A 7,529-nucleotide genomic window follows, 5' to 3' on the forward strand; every position below is an offset into this window, starting at 1 on the left:
ACATTCATGAGAGTAACTGTTGAAGGGGTTGCAAAATGATTGTCCTGAGGAACATAGACCACAAACTCTAGTATCTGTTTGAAGAACTGGCTTTCATGAGATATGAAATTTTGCTTCTAAGCAGGACCATGGGAATAACTACTACTTTGCTTTGGTCACTGGAAGAAGAGGAAGATCAGTGTTGTTCTACAGGAAAATACTTATTTATGAAAACAATTGCTTCCTTCAACACATAATCATTTGTTACAGTATAATATTAGTCACGTTCATTTCCAGTGCTCCTTTTATAAGGCTGAAAAGAAAGGCTGCCTGGACAAAAGTGTTAGTGTGATGATTGCTATGAGAGGCATAAACTCGATTTTCACTTGAATCATATTTCCTAGGGAAATGGGTCCTAAACTGTGCTGCTAACCTGTCAAGGGACACTCTCCCACTCTCCATTCTTTTGGTTAAAACTGTTCTGCTTCCTAGGAAGGGCTGATTAGAAAAGGGACAAAAGAATAGACAGGCTGGCTGGTCTTCTGCTTTGGGCACTGACCACTTCTGAGGCAGTTTGGTCTCTGCGAATGCTCGCTCCTGGGCCTCTCTTCCCAATACTGAGCCAAGGAGAGACTCTCCCAGCAACTGCTCTGTGAATTCAGGCCTTAAATGTACTTTTCAGCTGAAATTAACACATAGTTTGGGGACAATCAAAGCAAGTCCTTGAGATTGTTTTTTGCAAGTTGTGAATTCTCGTCTTCCACTTGCCCCCTCTTTCTGCCCCTCCTCCCAAAAAATCCTAAAACTTTTAATTCTTGTCTTCTTCTGCTTTGGATTTTCCGTTATCCGACAGTTTAGAGTTGGCATTCAGGTCATCTAATGCTGCCAGTATTCATGTTGTTTGAAAAATATTTATTATATGGTTTGTTATATTTTGGTTGAGGAATACACAAAGCAGCTGTTTTATTTCTGATGGAGGTGTTCCTACTTTGTATTATAACAACTGTCTTATGTCAAAGGATGTAATATAACATGTTTTTTTTAAAATGAACATAAAATTCTAGCTTCCGTAAAAATGGTTAAAATTTCATTGATCTTTAGTAACTTTTTTGGTTGTTATATAACAACCGTATGTCTACTTCCAATTCAAGGTAAATGAGTTAAACTTCTCCCAAGTTAGACAAAGTATTCCCATAACTAGCTTTACAGGAAGCTTGACTTACAGTTCTTGGAAGAAAAGCGTCCTAGAAGCAAGTAAAACTTGTTACAAATCACATCCTATTTTAAGAGACAGTGGCTTGTTTTAATTGTTTAAAGAGGAGACTTACAAGCCAAGGACAATATACTACCACATCTTTCTAAATATTTCACTTTGTGGATAATTTATTTCAGAAGAGTTTTGTACCATTTCTACTTGTGTAGCAGCCAGTTTTATTGCCCCTACGAACCTGGAGACTGTTGTGGCAACTACAGCATTGCTAAAAGTTATAACAGGACATTGCCATGATCTCTTTTTCTTGGTCTAGTAATACAGTTAGTGGCTAGAAGAGCTAGTCAGCACTTCAAGAGTAGCTGCTGTGGTGGACTGTTCAGTTTTCTAGTAGGAGCTTAAAACTTCTACTGACTGTGTTCATCCACGGCATTACTCCAAAAGCAGGGTAGTCCATTTTACATATCTCTGTCTGTGCCTTATGTTGCCTATTTTGACCACAGCCCTCCTTGATGAAAATGCAGTAAAAGTTGTGTTAAGACCAGCTATACTGAAGGGGTCTCTGAACTGGAGAGAGGAATTGAAAATACTTGCCAAAAAAGAAAAATTATTATCATATTAGATCCAGGTTATTGCTCACATGTGAAATATGCCAAAAGCCCCTAAATCTGATGTTTTTATTGTATTCTGTAGTTCTACCATCTTCAAACTACTGCATAATCTTTAACTATGAGGGCATGGATAAACTAAACGGACTGATAAAGAGAGCCTTTACTTCTTGCCCTCATCTGTTTCTATCATAACTCTCTTTCTCTTCTATTTATTATGATAGCACAGCTATGAACCTTGGGTAGCATTTATCAGAACTGTTTTATTTGCTCAGTGTACTTAAAAACATCCATAAGTCATCTGAGTTACAAATCTCAGTAGCTGTGTCTATTTGGAACATCTCCTACTCCTAAACAACAAACACATGTTGGGAAAACTCCTTGCATCGGAAAAACAAAAAGCAGCTTTTTTTTGAGGACGTGCAAATGTTTTGATTCTATCACCGTATAAGTTGGTGCAAAAAAATTTGCTAGTAAACAGGGAATAGCCTAGAGACATAATCAGGACATAAGCTAGAGAATAGGCGATCAGAGCAGCCGCCCCCCAGCAAGCAGCTTAAGGAATAGTTTTAACCACTGCTGTGACTTTCTCATTGATGCTTCCTTCCTTCCACACTTCGGGGACAAGTAGAACAGATAACGGACAATCAGGAGGATACAGTACAAGGCAGACTTGATGCTTTCTGAGCATTAGGACTCATCTAGACCCATTAAACTTTCCTTTTTGTTGTCCAGACACTTCCATGAGCAGCAGCATGTGGGACACACCTGTCTTGCCCCGTGGCAAAGCGAGTGTACCTCGGCAGTGCTGGGACCTGGGTGAGGGAGATCAGCATGTGAGGTGCTGGAGGGTCTGGGTCCCTGCTGAGGGCTTTCTCCCATCAGCGTCCAAGGAAATAGCACAAAGTGATGTCTGGCACTTCTGTCTTTAACAAGGAAAAAGAGGGGCACAAATTGAGTGCTGACTGATTTTTTTTTTCAAGGATGATCAAAGGAATCATTGTTTTATTTTGTGAGTCTGAGAGACACCTTACATCTGTTGTCTCTTCTGCTGTCTTTCCTGCTCCGAAGACCAAATATTCTTCTGTTGATACAAGTGAACTAGATGTTCATTTCAAACAGTGAGTCATGTATGTGCTTTATTTCATTAATCTGTCATTAACATTACTACCTAAATTGGTCAAACACAGTTAGAATACAATATAAAATTCCTTCTTCTTCTGGATTTCTTGGCAGGACAGTCATTCTGTTGTACGATTGATTGCTGATAATCTCTGAAAACTAACCTTTGACTTTTTCAGCTGATTATTTGAAGACAGAAACCCTTTGAATAATCTGGCATTTATAAATCCATCCAGGGAGACCAAAGAAGTAGTCAAGTTTTATCCTTGATGTAACCCTGCAGAACTTGTCCTGCTTTAATGAATGCAGTGTAGCATTTTGTTGTTAATGACATCTATGTTGACAGGCGACTGGTTCTTGTTTTCTTTACAGGGGACCTTAGAGCTTGTTTTGGAGGCATGTGAATGACTGACCGATTTGTGGAGGATTTTATCCTCTTAGTTCTATCCAGGGAACAATGTCCAAATTATGTTGCTGAATTCTGAAATGCGTTTGCCTGCTTTAAACTGTGGAGAGTGTGATGAAAACTTGTATGAGGATTGATTCGCTGAGCCTAACTCTGTTGCTGAACACAAGCTCGGTAGTAGGTTCTTTACACATTTACCAGCTAAATGTAGCTGGTATCTTTCCAATTTGGTATTGTGAAAGACAGAAGTTAGAAGAGAAGGCAAATAGCTAAGGGTGTTGTTAGCACAGGAGCTGTTTGGATACTCAACCTTTCTGATTTCCTCATGAACCTACCTCTCATTAGAAATGTCACAGGAAACATTCTGGTAGCTCTTCTCTTCTGTTGAAAACTGCCCCTTTCTTTTCTCTGCCTTTTCCCCGTTTTCCTATCCCGCAAAAACTTCTTCTCGATTTGACATATCTTTGGAATTGAATAAAGTGTTTAACGTGTTCACAATGTTCTGGATTTCCAGATAGAATTTTCTGCCCTAAGTTTCTTAATCAGCTCATTGTACTAAAAACTTCTTGTGGTATCTCCAGAAATTGGGCACTCTCAACTGGAGATAATTGGGTCATGTAGCAGCAATAAAGAAAGAACAAATGGTCTCAGAATTTAGCTATGAACTTCATAATCTAATATTTGCTAGCGTCCCCAGGCTTCAACAGAGCATTGCTTATCTGGATGAATATTTGCTAGATTGAGCTCAAAGATATTGTCGAAAGAGTTGGGCAGGATGTAAAACATTGCTGCTCCATGTACCAGGCGTATAACTTGCTGCCCTTCACAAGAGAGGCCAGGGAGGCTCGGTGAGAGTCCTGCCCATCACTACGGGAGTGCTGCTACTGTCTGCTGGTGACTCTTTTGGTGATTCATTTTATGTTAAGGCAACTAAGCTTTCCTTGTGAGCAGTATGAATGAGGGAATGGGAGGAAATAGGTGAAGGAGGTGGGGTAGGTAGGCAGTGGCTTTCTGACTGTTTAGTATCCCAAAATACTTTGGCACTTTGCAGGACCTGCTTTGAATTGAGAGCAGAGGCAGATGCTTTACAGTTTTCTAAGGCTGCAGGAGCTTTGGAGCAGGGTCCAGTCTTGTGAAGTACTTCACACAGTGGAATCCTAGTCTTAAATGGGATACTGCGAAACAAAGGACAACTAGCGACCCAGGAAAAATGAAGTAAACTCTCTGAAGTATGGTGCTATACTACATGACATGACTTTGTTTCCCGCAGTTTTTTTTAGAGTTACGTAGGTCTGTAACTGATTTTTTTGGCTTATTTTAGCTATGCATTACTGTTTGCTGGATTTTGTTGTTTCCACAGTAAACGACACTTCTTACAACTCAGTCTTAAAACAGACATTTTAGGAAGTTTCTCTAGTTAGATAGTTTCTCCTCATGTCTGGTTTGTTTCACAGGGGGCATTGTTTGCCGTTTTTAATTCCTGCAGTTCTCAGAAGTTTGAACTAAAATAACCCAGCAAAATTCCATTTATTCAGACTGCAGGAAAGGATCCCTTCCAGATTAAAGCATTCACAAGCTGTAAGTGAACTGTAGGTTTACACGGGTGTGGTTCAAAGTTGTTGGATGTTTTTAGGTTGGAAAATTTCCACCGAGTTCACTGAACTCTGGATCAGCTCTCTATCAAATTATACTGGTGTTGGGGCACAGTGGCCAGAAACGTTAAGGTTTCTTTCAGGGCTAAAGGGCTGCAAATCTAGCAGGCCAGATGACCAATAGGAAAATCTTCATGGGCTCAGAGCTAGTCCTATTAGGCTGGAGTACTAGCAGGCTTTTCAAATATGTTTCCTTTGGCAGCTACAGCCCACAAAGACTTCCACAGTGGTTAAGTTGATTATCCCAGGGAAATAAATTATCTTAAAATACTTAACTGGTACTCCCAATAACCTTAGCTATGGAAACTGCACTAAGAAATAGGTTACTTTAGTGGGAGGCATATGGGTTGACTTGAACAACACCAGAAGCAAGTTGTTTTTTTTAATGAATTTTTTTTGCAAGTTCTATGGTTCATGGGCAGCACTGAGAAGCCTACACTTTTCAAAGCTTGTGTACAAAAATCTTTCTTTTTGTAACTGTTCCTTTTCATTATCTGCAGTTGATTCACAGCTTAAAATGCAACCTTTAAATATCTGACAGATACATCAGCAATGTTCAAATATGTAATCAACAACCCTACCTTAAATGCCTATTTAATGCCAAGCCTTCAGTAGGTGGAAGGAGATAAGGGAACCTAATGCTACAGTTACATCGAGACCTATAATGGACACAACATATGTTAATCTACAAGATCATAACTTTAACCTAAAACAATCATCTAGGTTGAAAGTGAGTTTGAAAGTATGGTATTCCTGCTTACTTTGTGACAAAGTGGGCTTCACATCTCTTTTTACCAAAGACCCTGAAGTGGACTGGAAGTATTACTGAATTTTCAATGGCTCGGGGTCATTCATTCCTTTGAAAGGCAAACCTCAGCATTAGCACGGCAAAACTAATGTATGCAATTAACCAGGCTCAAGGGAGCCAAATGCCTTGCTTTTCTAGAGACAGAAGGGCCTTAGTCTGGAAAAGAACAGATGGATGTGTGGACCTCTCTCTGCCCTCTGCAGCTTGTAAAACCTCTCCTGATCCTAGAAGCGATTTAAAAAAACCCTGTTAGTGCCCCTGTTCTTGGACATGGGATGGGTAGGGTGCACCAATCTGTGCATTGGTTGTGTGTGTAGTGGAAAGGGACAGACAGGAGATTTTCTCTTCAGAAGTTATCGTTCGTCTTGCGATGGTTTTGCTTCTAGTGAGGAGTCACCTGAGGTAAACTTCACTTGGCAGATAAAGGGACTCGCAGAGCAAGAGAGTTAACAGGACCAGGATGATCATAAGTAGCAACAACAAAATGTGATGCTAGCCTGGGATCTACAGTAATATCCTGTTCATACTTTGCTTATCATTTATAACCCGGTCATGTTTCCACATTGCAGTAATTAATTACTGCAATATGAGCTTGCAAATACTTCCTGTATCCTGAGTTTAATAAGCACATCAACTGTCAACTTGAGAATGTGTTTACCTCAGGACACAGTTACATCGACTAATGTTTATAGTGTAATAAGGGATATACTTCTAAAACACTGTGTACTCTGACAGGCAGTATGAATACACCGATACAGTTTATCTTGGTCGGAGATTTTAGAAGCACACAATGATTCTTGGACTGCCAAAATATGGAGCAACCTCAGAGCAGCGCTAAACTGGAAAGGAGCCATAAGAGACCACGAGGTTATAGGATCCCACCACTGGCCATTACTCAGGTGAGAAGGACTGCTTTCCTGAAGTTTTACCAGCACCAGAGCCGCACACAGCGCAAAATGTTGTATTAGAGCTGGAGAGTAGATACAGCAAACTACCATCAGACTTGAGTGCTTTTATAGGGAACTTATTTTCCTCCTGTATAGTTTTGGCTCAAGGAATGGGTAAGGATTAGGAAGATTCTTATTTTATCTTCATCAGCACAGTAGAACTGTTGCCTGTATAAGCTCTTCAACAGATACCTTTATAGGCTTGTTTTGATGGAAAATGGGGATGGATATGTTTTTAGTTTACCTCAGAAATTAATGTAAACATTGCACTGCAAAGACAATGTTTCTCAGTTCAGACTAAGTAACATTCAGTCTGTGAGTAAGTCATCTGAAATATTTACAGACCTCCTATATTATTAATCAGAGGGAAAAAATCCAACCTGGGTTTTGCTGAGCAATTCTATAATAGGGTGCTGAGAAATTAACTCCATGCATGAGAAGTCTTCTATAAAAGGAGAAGCCTAAGGTTAAGTGGAGCACCTACTGGTCAGACACTGCAGTGAATTAATCTTCTACATGAAAGTCTGATCCAAACCCTTCTCCTCTACAGGCTATTCTGTGTTCGTTTTGCTTTACCAGATAAGCAAGTGCCAACTCTGTTTGCTGGTCTCTTTGGCTAAAATTGTGTAACTTCTCCTTGCATATATCCTTATTTTCTGGCACTTTTTAAAGCTGTCAGCTACTTACATTGCAACACTAGTCTTTGAAATATAACTTGAAGAAGGGAGGAAATGAGCTAGTGAAACCTCTTAAAAGATGTGATGCAAGCCTTTTTATTATTTGCAACCTCTTCCCCA

This window comes from Struthio camelus, chromosome 4 (genome assembly GCF_040807025.1).
Source record: "Struthio camelus isolate bStrCam1 chromosome 4, bStrCam1.hap1, whole genome shotgun sequence".
Classification (NCBI taxonomy): Eukaryota; Metazoa; Chordata; class Aves; order Struthioniformes; family Struthionidae; genus Struthio; species Struthio camelus.